The following is a 14,401-nucleotide window of genomic DNA, read 5'->3' as shown; positions in this document are numbered from 1 at the left end:
CCCTACAAATATCTTTTTATCAGCTCTCATTAGGATGCCATTTTGCAGCCTTTCCTCAACAGGAAGGCAGAGAACTTTCAGACTTTGGTGTCCTTGTGCCTTTTGAAGTTTTGAGAAAAGGGACAGCCCTATTATAAATGGAGGTCTGATCTTGCGCTTCTAAAGTGAGGAAGAGAGGAAAATCTTTCTAAAAGAAAATACAACAGATCCTATCTTTATGAATTATTGATCAGGAAGTCTGATTTTCAAGTTCATAATATGCATTGATTTTTGTTTTTTCTGATGGTGATTATTGCTATTTCGTAGCAGCCTTGATATTGTACGATACCAACCATTTTCCTTTTGAGAAATGGAAACACTCTTGTATTTCTGAAAACTTGGGAAGCAAACATTACTTAAAAAGTGCTTTTCCTGGGGCGCCTGGGTGGCGCAGTCGGTTAAGCGTCCGACTTCAGCCAGGTCACGATCTCGCGGTCTGTGAGTTCGAGCCCCGCGTCAGGCTCTGGGCTGATGGCTCGGAGCCTGGAGCCTGTTTCCGATTCTGTGTCTCCCTCTCTCTCTGCCCCTCCCCCGTTCATGCTCTGTCTCTCTCTGTCCCAAAACTAAAATAAAAAACGTTGAAAAAAAAAAAAAATTAAAAAAAAAAAAAAATTAAAAAAAAAAAGTGCTTTTCCTGACTCATCCTCAACGCCAGGCTACTCAGACAGCTAGGGTGAATGAGAACTCTCTGAAAGAGAAGCACAGATTGTTGTGGGTCCAGCCCTGCACCATACGTTGTAGAAGGCAGAAACCACTGCCACCTACTTCTCCCCTAGCCTGTGAGTTGATTCCTAGTGCAGATCTACAGGGGTTAGAACCTGAAAAATCACTTAAAGAGGGGCTGGGCCTGTCTCCCCACCTTTGATCATGCAGTCGCCTTTTGTGCTTACCCTCTTTACTTTGTTTCCTGCCTTTTCCATTCTTAGCTAGCTGGCAAAGTCTAGTTCAAATCCTCTCCTCCAGGAAGCCTGACCTGTGCATTCCGGCTCGCAACAACTTCTTCTTTTCTGGGCCAGTTACGGCATCTGTTCCGCCGTATGATCTGGCCCTTGACAGGATGCTGCCCGGTCTCTCCTCATAAAGGCTATTGTTTTGTCGGATACACACTAGGAGCTTGTGCTGATCTCACAGCATCCTCTTGAGATTGGTACCATCGTGGCCCCAGATTTACAGATGAAGAAACAGAGGTTCAGAAAGATGACCGCTCTTGCCAGTCCCCAAACCACGAAGTAGCGTTCAGAGGCCTGCTTGCTTCCACTGTGTGCATCTGGACTCTCAGACTCATCTGTAGGTTCCTCAAGAGTGTTCTGCCTTTCTGGGTTCTAAGAAATGGCAAATATAGAAAGGAATCTGGAAAGATGCGGGGGAGTTACCCTTCTCACATCTGCACAGTGTGCAGTAGCCCCGAGAGGCCTGTTGCTGGGGGTGGGGGTGGGGTGAGGACAGGTTGTCCTTACTGACCAGTCCACGGTCTCCCTCCCACTGAGTAGTTCTGGATTTAGACAACTCAGCGGGCAGCCAAGATGTGACATAGCCTCTGCTGCTGCTGTCTTTGGAAACCACTGTTGTCGTCACCTGGGCCCTCCGTGGAAGAGGGCGCTTTGCTGTCTGTCACTGTGGCCGTCCCAGCTTCTCCATTTACGTCTCCTGTCCCTGGGTCGCTGGAGTTTACCATCCAGTAAGCGGACTCCACGTCTGCTGTCTTTCTGTGTTGCCCCGTGTGTTGACTTGAGTCTGGAATGCGATAGTTTGCCCTCTCCTTCTTTCTCCTAGCTGTCCCAGTTATAACTGTTTTCAGTACCTGGGACTGTCGTAGGCTCTAGAACTTCTCCAAAGGGGACCTGTTGCCCTGTCACTGAGGCTAGTGATGTGCCTGCTACTGCAACACGAAAGTGATCCTGCCGTGAAAGTTGCCCCATCATAAATGTTTTCTCGGTTCAAAATTTTGTAGAAACTATGAAGAAGAAGAAATTAAGAATTATTAACCGAAGGTAACTTGCTAAATTTGGGTGTATATTATTCTAACATTTGCCCACATCTATGTATTTTTTCATATAGAATACATAAACACTTTTGAAAAAGGGGAGGTGACTCATTTTACATCCATAATTCAGTCTTTTTCTTTTAAAACTCTTATCTTCCATATCATTAAATACTTTTTTTTAATGTTTATTTTTGAGACAGAGAGAGAGAGAGAGAGAGAGAGCGAGAGCAAGTGGGGGAGGGACAGAGAGAGCAGGAGACAGAATCTGAAGCAGGCTCCAGGCTCTGAGCTATCAGCACAGACCCCACACAGGGCTCAAACTCATGGACCGCAGGATGAAGTTGGACGCTTAACCAAGTGAGCCACCCAGGCACCCCTCATTCAATACTTTCTAAATTATTTAGAAGTAAAGTTAATAAGTCAAAGCTCTATTTAGGTTGTTTCCCACCCGTGTGCTCTTGTAAGCCATTCTGTAAGAGATATAGCTAATTTTGTATACACGTTCTTTTTTTGTTGTTTTAAATGTTTTGTTTATTTTTGGGAGAGAGAGTGCGAGCAGGGGAAGGGCAGAGAGAGGCGGAGACACAGAATCTGAAGCAGGCTCCAGACTCCAAGCTGTCAGCACAGAGCCTGACACGGGGCTTGAACCCACAAACCATGAGATCATGACCTGAGCCGAGGTGGTTTGCTCAACTGGCTGAGTTATATGTATATATATGGTACATAGGTTGCCTGTCTCCCCTCATCCATAGCCTTATAATTTCCTGAGGATAAATTTCTAGAATTTTTTTTTTTAAGTTGGCTCCACGTCCAATGTGAGGCTCAAACTCATGACCCCAAGATCAAGAGTCACATGTTCTACTAACTGATCCAGCCAGGCACCTCCATTCCTAGAATTTTAATTGTTGGGTCAAAGAGTGTGCCTTTTACACAGGTGTAAGTTTATTCTCTTACTAATAAATGAAAACCACATTATCATTTCATATTGTGTCTATTTTGTAGGTAAAGAAATCTTGTTTTTATATTACTAATAAAGTCAGGCAGGGGCACCTGGGTGGCTCAGTTGGTTAAGTGTCTGACTTTGGCGCTGGTCATGATCTCGCAGTTTGTGGGTTCGAGTCCTACTTTGGGCTCTCTGCTGATAGCTCAGAACTTGGAGCCTGCTTCAGATTCTGTGTCTGCCTCTCTCTTGGCCCCTCCCTGGCTTGCACTCTAGCTCTCTATCTCAAAAATAAATAAACATTTAAAAAATTTTAGGTTGGACATCATTTTTATTGCTAACCTTTTGAAGTCATCTTTTGTAAATTACCCGCTTATGTTTTCCCCCATTCTCTTCCATAGATGTGTTTGTTTTTTCCTAAAAATTCGCGAGAGATTTTTTTGTGGAGGGTTGAGGGGTGTCTGGGATTTAAGACTATTAACACTTTGGTTGCCATATATATTATAAATACTTGGACAGCTTTTTGTCTTTCATTTTTATTTTTATTTTTTTATATGTTAAAGTTTATTTATTTTGGGAGAGAGCCTGGGTGCACATGCATGAGCATGGGGGAGGGGCAGAGAGAGAGAATCCCAAGCAGGCTCCACAGGGTAGAGCTTAATACAGGGCTCTATCCCTCAAACCCTAAGATCATGACCTGAGCCAAAATCAGGAGTCAGGCACTTAACTGACTGAGCCACCCAGACACCCCATTTTTTCATATTCTAAATTAAAATATTACTCATGGTTAAAGATTTAAATCTTTAAAAAGTGAAAAACTACAGTCTAGACTGTTTCTCCAATAACATTAGAAAATAGGCAATTCTTCCTGTTTTTGATTTAACAATGGAAAATTTCTATTTGCTCCTTGATATAAAAGATGCAAATTTGACCTACTCTTTTTTTTTTAACCTCTGATTCTAGTAAAAGTTGAGATTTTTTAAAATTTTAATGTTTGTTTATTTTTGAGAAAGAGAGACTGAGTGCGAGTGGGGAGGGGCAGAGAGAGAGGGAGACCCAGAATCTGAAGCAGGCTCCAGGCTCTGAGCTGTCAGCACAGAGCCTGATGCAGAGCTCAGACCTACGAACCATGAGATCATGACTTGAGCTGAAGTCTAACACTCAACCAACTGAGCCACAAGGTGCCCCTAAAAGTTGAGATTTTTAAATGTTCTTCTCTTTATGACTCAAAATAACACACCTCATCTCCTGTTTTTGTATTACATTCTCAGCCTCTCTCAACCCCCAACTTTATAAAATGAGAATATTAGCATCTGTACCCTTTCGACCCACCTTCACTCTCCTGCTCATCTACACCTGGGCATTCTGAGACCAGAGCTTTTCCAGAAGTTTCCCTGTCCTCTGTAGTCTTCACGGGACTGGCATCCATCTCCAAAGCCCCTCTTTCAGCCTGGTTCATGTCTCAGCCCTCTCTCATTTGCTTCCTGTCTTCCAGAAAGACTCCTTTCTGCTTATGCCTTTCTCTTATTACAAGTTTCCTTTCTTGTACCTATGTCTTAAATTAAATTCTCAGGAAGATGAGAATGTGCCTAGCCTGCCTTCTCCAGCTAAACTTTACAGTGGCTTTGGATATAGAGAATTAAAAAAAAAAAAAAAATTGTTTTTCTGTAATCAAACCTACCAATGATTTATTTTGGTTTCTACCTTTGGTGCCGTATGTAGAAAGTCCTTCAATTTAAGATTGTTTTCTTTCAATACCTCTATGAATTCTTTCTTACATTTAAATCTTTATTCATTTCCAGAATTTGTTTTGGTGGGTGGAATGGTTCAGAGTTCTTTTACCCAGTTGCCCCAATATAATTTATTAAATAATTTAAAGTTTTGAAGTACCGCCTTTTATTAAATACTTAGTTCTTACATGCATTTGTGTCTGTTTCTAAACCGTGATTCATTAATCTGTCTCTTACCTACACTGGTGCCACACTTTTAATTGTTGTGATTTCAAAATCCATTTTAATATCTGGAGGGCAAGTCTCTCCCCCCACCTCCATCCCCCCCCATCATTGTTCTTTTTTCTAAAAATATTCTTAGCTGATGTGTTCTGTCTTCCCTTCTATAAGAAGAAAAGGTTGCTGTATTATTATACAGTTTGAATGAGGTTGCATCGGGTCAACCCATTTCTTAGCTATTCAGTATTTTTTTTCCTGCGGGGCTGGAGAAGTAGAACTTCTATGTTATACCAGTTCCTTGTCGGTTTTGTTCTCACTTGCTTCCAAGACCAGCATTGGAAAATGCAGTACGTTGCCAATAACCCTGCTCCTCTCTGATTCTGTGAACATGTACAGTGTCCCACTGACATTTTTGAGTAGTTACCTGGCCCCAAAAGGAAGATGGTCACTTAGCCGGATTTCACTGTCAACACTGCAGGTGTGTCTCCACTCCCTGGCACCTGCCAGTACTTCCCCAGCACCTAATCTGCTCTCCCTATCGCTGGCAGCCTTACCCAGCCTCCTTCCTCGGGAATGTGTAGATGACCTTGAGGCCATTTTATCAGGTTCCTTTCTCACCTCCTCTGACAGCCCACGCCTAGCCTACCTGCATAGGGTACCAGCACAGAAAGTTTTTGACCTCGCGTGCCTCTGTGCCCAGGCGGAGCCGGGCACCTAACAATTCGAGAAATACTTATTTAATTATACTTACACAGAAACATTGTAGCATAAACATGACTCATTCCAGCCAGAAGAATGAGCACTTGTTTCCTGGCAGGAAGGATGCCGAGAAACCTATGCTTTGGAATCCCTGTGGGCAGAGAGCATGTGTTTGAGGCAGATAGAATTTCAACGGTTGGAAACTCACCTACATTGACTCTTTCATAAACCTACCTAAAGCAAAATGAAAAATGGTATAACCTTTGCCCAAATCTTTATCAGGAGCCCAGGAGAGCAGAAAATCACATTTATCCTTTTTATTCTTTTCCCTTTTCTATTTGCTATATTAGTCTCATCCCTCTGTTTTGATTCTTCAACAAAACATTAAAATGTTGAAAATGAAATGTTTTCTGTAAAGATACTTTATTGAAACACTATTCTGGTGCTGCCCCACAGAAAAATCAATGCACGTCACATACATGATGTAAGTTTCTAGTAGCCGCATTCAAAAGTTTTGAAAATCGAGGTGAAATTAATTTTAACATACTTTATTTAACTTAACATATCCAAAGTAATGCCAGATCAGCATGTCAATATTAAAAAATTGAGATCCTTTAAATTCTTTTTTCCTTTAAAATTTGGTGTGTATTTTACACTTACAGCACATCTCAAGTTGGGACTCGTCCACGTGTTAAGTGTTCAATAGCCACATGTGATGATTTTCTAAATTTTGCGTTGTCTTACTTTGTCCTTGTATTGAAAATAACCATTTCTAGGAGTTCTTAGCTGAGGGTGCTTGTCTACAGCCACCTCAAAACTTTTTTAAAATATGCATTCCTGGGGAGCCTGGGTGGCTCCATTGGTTAAGCCTCTGACTTTGGCTCAGGTCATGATCTCACGGTCCGTGGGTTCGAGCCCCACATCAGGCTCTGTGCCGACAGCTCAGAGCCTGGAGCCTGCTTCGGATTCTGTGTCTCCCTCTCTCTCTGCCCCTCCTATGCGTTCTCTCTCTCTCTCTCAAAATAAACAAACATTTAAAAAATTTAAAAAAATATGCATTCCTGTCTGTACCCCCCCCCCCCGCCCCCACTAGTTCTACTGAGGTAAAACTCTGTGTGTGAGTCTGGGCATGAAGAAGGTACATCGTTGATTATAACCTTTAAAAACCACTGAACCAGTCCTGTTTCTTCATTTTACCTGTGACTGAACGTGTCCATACGATGAGCTTTCCCACAGAGTAATGATACATAAACCTGTCTTCCACTGACAAATCGGACATCCCAGTATTCTACCACACTGCTCATCATGTCTAACATACCCGATAAGAAAGTACCATATACTAACATTGTGTGGATTTTCAATAACAACAGGGGTTGGCAACAAAATGGATTTTCAGATTAATCTTTAGTTTCTGAGGAAATTAAGTGTAGAATAAGAATACCACACTGGTGACGTGTGCAGGCATGCACACACACGCACACATTGCCTAAATACTTTTGCTAATTGAAATTTCATTGTGATGGGCATGACTGGATTTTATATGTACTTTCATTCTCCACGTCTTTTAGACGTTAGCATGAGTCTATGTAGCATCATGGGCTACTATTTTGAAACGTCTTAAAAAAATCTGTAACGAAATAGCAGTTGGATTTACTGTAATTATTTTAATGTATCCCTGGACATCATGATCCGGTATAAAAGTTCTTCAGCCTATCCATTTTCAAAGTGCGAAAAACACATTCAAGCCTTGAATTTCAGGTTAAAATTTCCTATCTTTAATGACAAGACTGCCAGCTATCAGCAGGCAGTATGGTTGACTGCTCTGTAATTTTATGGGCATTCTTTGTAGGGTGAGTCACAATAGCTTTCTTTTTTCTTTTACGTCGAGCTGACAAGGGCAGCACAAGTACTACACTGAAAAATAGTAAATCTCAGGTCATCCAAAGGTAACGCCAGGATTATTTTAGATTAGTTGAGGATATGGAGAAAAATGTGTGGTTTTTAACACTAATTTTATATGAAGTGACTGCACTTTAATAAAAGTTAAATTTTGGGCGAGTGAATTTAACAATTAAATATTTGCAACTTATTTAATTGATAATTGTTTTCTTAATCATTGTAAGTCTACAGAAATTATAAGTAATTAACAAGGACTATTAAAGTAATGGGTATCCATAGTGCCCTACAAGTAACTACTAGATTTTAAAAAGCATCTTAAAGTTCCAGATTGTTGAAACAGTCTGTTTAAGCAGTTTTTTAAACAGTGATCAGGATGGTTATGTGGCTTCTAGTTCAGAGTCTTGAATTTAGATTATCTAGACATATATATATAGTGTATATGTATATACATATACATATGTAATAAAAGAATATATACATAAAAGAATACATACATAAATAAAAGAATGTATATATTCTTTATATAAGTAAAAGAGTGTATATATATATTCTTTATATAAGTAAAAGAATATATATACACATTCTTTATATAAGTAAAAGAATATATACATTCTTTACATAAGTAAAGGAATATATATACATTCTTTACATAAGTAAAAGAATATATATACATTCTTTACATAAGTAAAAGAATATATATACATTCTTTACATAAGTAAAAGAATATATATATACATTCTTTATATAAGTAAAATAATATATATATATTCTTACATAAGTAAAAGAATATATATATATATATATATATATATATACACACACACACACACACACACATTATATAAGTAAAAGAATATATATTCTTTCTAAGGACTTCTTCTAAAAAAATTTTTTTATGTTTATTTCTTAGAGAGGGACAGAGCATGAGTGGGGGAGGGGCAGAGAGAGAGGGAGACTCAGAATTCGAAGCAGGCCCCAGGCTCTGAGCTGTCAGCACAGAGCCTGACGCGGGGCTCGAACTCACAAACAGTGAGATCATGACCTGAGCCTAAGCCGATCACTCAACTGACTGAGCCACCCAGGTGCCCCAAAGACTTCTTTTTAGAGCAACTTTAGGTTCACTGTCAAATTGAGAAGAAAGTACAGAGACTTCTATACCCTCTGACCCCACACTTGCATAGCTTCCCCTATTACTAACACCTCCCCCACCAACCAGAGTTGCACATTGTTATAATTGATGAACCCACAATGACACATCATAATCAGAGTACATAGCCTACATTAGGATTCACTCTTGGTGTTACACACTCCTTGGGTTTGAACAATGTATAGTTGATTCTTGAACAGCATGGGGCGGGGGGTGGGGGGTTTAGTAACTCCAATCCCTGGGCAGTGGAAAATCTATATATAACTTTTGACTCCCTCAAAACTTTACTGATAGCCTACTGTTGACCAGAGGCTTTGCCATTGATGTAAACACTCGTTTGACACGTATTTTGTATGTTATAGGTGTCACATATTAAATTTATTTATAATAAAATTAGCTAGGGAAAATAAAATGTTAAGAAACTTCTAAGGAAGAGAACATAGTTGCAGCATTGTACTCTATTAAGAGAAAAAAGTCCGTGTATAATCGGGCCATGATAGTTTAAACCCTTGTTGTTCAAGGGGCAACTGTATAATGACCTGTCTCTATCATTATAGTATCATAAAGTATTTTCACTGCCCTGAAAATTCTCCGTGCTCTACCTGTTCATCCCCACCCAACCTCTGGCAACCACTGATTTTTTTTTTCTTTTTTTCTTTTTTACCATCTAGTTTTGCCTCTCTTTTTACAAATGTAAAGTTCAGACTGAGATCCAAAGAGATCAAGGGATTAACTGCAGGTCACACACAGACTCCTCTGTTCTGCCACTATCTTCTGACTCACTTCACTGGCTTCTCTTTTTAATTGGCTATGATGCCCTCTTTTGTTGGAATGTAATAGCTTATTAAGATATGATTTGCAATAACAAAATGATTAAAAATGTTTTAAGATCTATCTATTCAACTTATAAACACAATACAATGAAGATAATAGCGTGACTTCAGTGTTTGAAAATTCCATCTGTATTCTGTTCATCATTGGGCATGAAATAGAGAATGATTATTTCTTCAAAAATAGGTTTCTTAAGACTGAGTACAGGAACCAGAATTTTAAAATACTTTTTAGGGAAAGTACTAAATCTTGGGACCACAACCCTGATTTTCTTTTTTAAAATACTTGCTCACTTCAGGAAGAAATCACACTGGGCAAGGGTACATAATTGTATATATAATGTACTGGGACATAAGGGTTGCTTAAGTTACTGCTAACATATTATCTGAGAATATGTACATATTAGTTTTCAGTTGACCAAATGATAAACGGAAGACACGCTGTTTGAGTGCTCTGGTGTATTCTTCGTATTCAAGATCCTTAAGCTAAATAAGAAAAAAATTGATTTCTCTTTTTTACGTTGTTTTCCTATCCAGTGGTATTTTTCTTTTTCTTCTGGACAGAGTCTTTACTGCAGACTTAAAGCTGATAAACCCCATCCTCAACTCTGTGCTATTCAGGCTTCTTCAGTGAGGAACGATTCCCCACAAACCTGGGAGTTTGTTAGAAGCTAAGTATTTGCCATTTATGAATGTTAAAGAGAACTAGGCTGAAAGCCGGCAAGAAAAAAGGAGTTATTATTTTTCTGGCAGTGTTTGTAAAAACTGATCAGGCAATGAGCAGTAGTCTCTAATACAATCGAGCTGTGATGAACAAATATGAATAATCATACATTGTCTTAGAAGAGTCCCAGATTGATATTTTTATTATGCACTGTACTCCACAATCAAATCAAGGAGACTGTTTGCCCATATCTTGAAAACTATAATTTGATAACTACATGGTGATTACTTTTTAGTAATATTTGAAAGGCTGCCAACCAAGAAATTTGTAATAAAATTCAGTCTTACGAAATTAAAGATTAAATGACGAAAATACAACTGTTCCGGTAAATAGTAAAGCACTGCTATGCATACAGCACGTCAAATCTAGTTGTTTTTACCAACTTTAGTTTTAAAAGTCTTTTTTTCTTTAAGTGAATTACGTGAACATCCTTTGCTATTATTTCTAAGAAGGATTCTTCGTAATATTTCATAGTAACTTTAATTTTAGACTGAGGGCGTTTTAGAGAAGTTTAAATGGATTCTTCATTTTCTGAAATGTTGATACTGTACTTTATTAATGTTGAGTATTTTACTTTATAAAGTTAATATATAGGCTTTAACACTACTCCGGTCAAATTTAGTAAGCCTCGGTCTCTGGTTTGCAAAAAAGATCAGGATGCCTCTGAAAATAGTACACAACCCAATGTTATTTATTTTATTTTATTTTTTGCAAAGCATAACTAAGATGTAATCATTAGACTATATCCTTTATTCTTGATGTTTTAATAGAAGGTCAAGTGTTTCCTTTAAAACTGTTCAGTTCAAAAGACAGAGTACAAAGCTCTTTAAAAACTCTTAAGCGTCCACATTGTGATATTTCAGTCTTTGGATTTTGATAACCTAAGAAGCTTTATTTAGAGAAGTCATTAACTTGTGATTTGACCCAGATCACTCTGTGAGGTTATGGTGGCTTCAGGCTTCTTATCTCTAGCTAGCCTGCTCCCTTGGGCCACAAAGTGTGTTCCGAGAGCAAGAACGAGATCTTGGTGTGATTAAACGGAGTCTGCAGGGACTGAGGGCACTAAGAAGACACCAGAGTTTAAGAAATCTTCAAACAGAAGAAAGACACAGGCCCAGATGAGCCCTTATAAGAAAAAGTGACATGTTTGGTCCATGTACACATTACGTACACTCTCAGTAGAGCTGTTCCAACCAAGAATCCAAAGCCAGGTTCTCAAGTCTGGTAGGGAGTCACGTTCCTGGCACTTGGCAGCAGAAAATTTGTAGAATACCTTGAAGGAATCGAGCAGTAAGTAGTAACCTGTCACCCTTGTCCTTTGCTTGCTCCCAGATTTGCAGTTTCATGGATTTTTTTCCATTATATTCCTTCTGGCCCCAGTGGTTGGATGGTATTTTCCAAAATGTTATTCAACACTTGTCTAATACCAGAGGCAGTACCAACACATACTGGCATCCCGCCATGCTCGTACTTCAGGAATACCTGTAGCCTCACTGATGGCCACATGCCAGTTCATGTAGCCAAGTTGTGGTTTGGACGCGTGGACCCATTCCTTTCTGTAACCCTATCATAATTGACTGCTTTCTTTCTCCCCCATCAGAATCTAAGCTCCTAAAAGGCAGATGCTATGACTTTTATCTCTGTTACCTCCAGAGGTGAGTCTACCAGGAACATAGCGGGTGCACATAGGAGGTTAGTTGAAGGAGCCAATCCAACTCTCCAAGAGGTTCTGAATTAACCCTCTGAAACCTGTTTTTCTCTCTTTTTTTTTTTTTAATTTTTGTTTTTAACGTTTATTTATTTTTGAGACAGAGACAGAGCATGAACGGGGGAGGGTCAGAGAGAGGGAGACACAGAATCTGAAACAGGCTCCAGGCTCTGAGCTGTCAGCACAGAGCCCGACGCGGGGCTCGAACTCACGGACTGCGAGATCATGACCTGAGCTGAAGTCGGCCGCCTAAGCGACTGAGCCACCCAGGCGCCCCTGTTTTTCTCTTTTTAATACACTTGAGTTGTAGGGGAACTGAATTAAGTAAGGATCAGAACTGCTAGCTGGGGGAGAGCACGTTGCTGACCCGAATACCTGAGAAGTCTGGGATTTGGAGACTGTTGGGCTCAAGGAATCCTTTCGAGGAGCATTCTGGGATTACAGTTCCAGCGGCGGTGATCTTAGTATCTTTTTCTAGCTGTGAGGACAGTAATCTTATATTTAAAAAAACAAGCAAAACAGAAAAAGCCTTTGTGTGAATCTGTTTCTCCAGACAACCTTACAAAACATAGGCATGTTTTCATTTATGAGAAGGATAAAGTTACATGCAACTGAAATTGATATGAAAAAAAATCAACCTTGGGAAGTAAGGTCACTTAGAGAAAATTTAATACTGCTGTAGGTTTAACTATCTTGACAAGATGCCAGTCTCAAGAATTCTTTAGTTATGTGATAGAATAAACCTTTACCTTTTAAAATCAAGAGGCTCATTTCTGTCTAATGAAATGTTAGAATTACAGAACCATCTAAAAACTGTAATTTTTCTTGTCAATTATTTTGAAACTGTTGTAGTAATTAGGTTTGATAGACAGTATCAACTGTTCTTATCTTTGAAGGTGGCTTTAATGATTACTGAGAATGATGTCCATATGCTGTTTCTATCTAAGATGGTTCAATATTAGCTCTTCCCTTTAATATTTTTGCAACCACTGATTTACTTTAGCAAACACTTAATTTGTAAAAAATTCAAAGGTAAATTTAAACCTTGTTACTAATCGACAATTCCAAATAAGTAGAATCTAAATGAATGAAGTGTTTTATCCATCCTACGTCCGTCAAAAATTCATTTTTATATCATGTGACAGTATAATCCATTAGTTTGTGTCTACTAATAACTAGTGAATATAGGCATACCCCAGAGATATTGTGGATTTGGTTCCAGACCACCACACTAAAGCGAATATCATAATAAATTGAGTCACAAGAACTTTTTGATTTCCTGGTGCATATAAAAGCTATATTTACTCTATACTGTAGTCTATTAAGTGTTCAGTAGCATTTTATCTTTAAAAATGTACATACCTTGAGGCGCCTGGATGGCTCAGTCGGTTGAGCGTCCGACTTCAGCTCAGGTCATGATCTCGCAGTTGATGAGTTCGAGCCCTGCGTCAGGCTCTGTTCTGACAACTCAGAGCCTGGAGCTGCTTCAGATTCTGCGTCTCCCTCTCTCTCTGCCTCTCCCTCACTCACACTTTGTCTCTTTCTGCTCAAAAATAAAGATAAACATTAAAAAAAATTTTTTAATGTACATACCTTAATTAAAAAATGACTTCATTGCTAAAAAAAAAAAAAAAAAAAAAAAAAAAAAAAAAGAAGATGCTAACCTATTCTGAGCTTTCAACAAATTGTAATCTTCTTGCTGGTGGAGGGTCTTGCCTCAGTGTTGATGGCTCAATGTTGATGACTGACCCTTTCTTAAAATAGGACAGCAATGAAATTTGCTGCATCAATGGACACTTCCTTTCATGACCGATTTCTCTGTAGCATGTGATGCTGTTTGATAGCATTTTACCCCCAAGAACTTCTTTCAGAATTAGAGTCAGTCCTCTCAAACCCTGCTGCTGTTTTATCAACCAAGATACGTGATATTCTGAGTCCTTTTGTTGTCATTTCAACAGTCTTGACAGAATCTTCATCAGGAGTAGAGTCTATCTCAACACTTTCTTCGGTCATCCATATAAGCAATTCTTCAAGTTTGATCATGAGCTTGCAGCAATTCAATCACATCCTCAGGCTCCACTTCTTTTTTTTTTAAATTTTTTTTTCAACGTTTTTTATTTATTTTTGGGACAGAGAGAGACAGAGCATGAACGGGGGAGGGGCAGAGAGAGAGGGAGATACAGAATCGGAAACAGGCTCCAGGCTCCGAGCCATCAGCCCAGAGCCCGACGCGGGGCTCGAACTCACGGACCGCAAGATCGTGACCTGGCTGAAGTCGGACGCTTAACCGACTGCGCCACCCAGGCGCCCCCTCAGGCTCCACTTCTAATTCTAGTTCTCTTGCTGTTTCCACGACATCTGCAGTTACTTCCTCCAATAAAGTCTTGAACCCCTCAAAGTCAGCCACGAGGGTTAGAATCCACTTCTTCCAAACTCCTGTTCATGTTGATATTTTGACCTCTTTCCATGAGTCATGGATGTT

The 14,401-nt window shown here is 39.4% G+C and overlaps 1 protein-coding gene across 5 annotated transcripts in view; it reads left to right on the top strand.

The window, feature by feature from the left end:
• GALNT7 (polypeptide N-acetylgalactosaminyltransferase 7) overlaps nucleotides 1–14,401 on the top strand; it is a 146,066-nt gene that overhangs the window by 35,261 nt on the left and 96,404 nt on the right. The window contains exon 1 of one of the 5 annotated variants that reach the window (XM_042935077.1): nucleotides 674–1,326. The exons of the other annotated variants lie outside the window; for them this stretch is intronic. The gene's annotated coding sequence lies outside the window, so the exon portion shown is untranslated. Of the gene's footprint in view, nucleotides 1–673; nucleotides 1,327–14,401 lie in introns of those variants that run through there. 5 annotated transcript variants of the gene reach the window in all.

Source organism: Panthera leo, chromosome B1, assembly GCF_018350215.1.
Source record: "Panthera leo isolate Ple1 chromosome B1, P.leo_Ple1_pat1.1, whole genome shotgun sequence".
Lineage (NCBI taxonomy): Eukaryota > Metazoa > Chordata > Mammalia > Carnivora > Felidae > Panthera > Panthera leo.
This window is presented reverse-complemented; position numbering and strand designations above follow the sequence as displayed.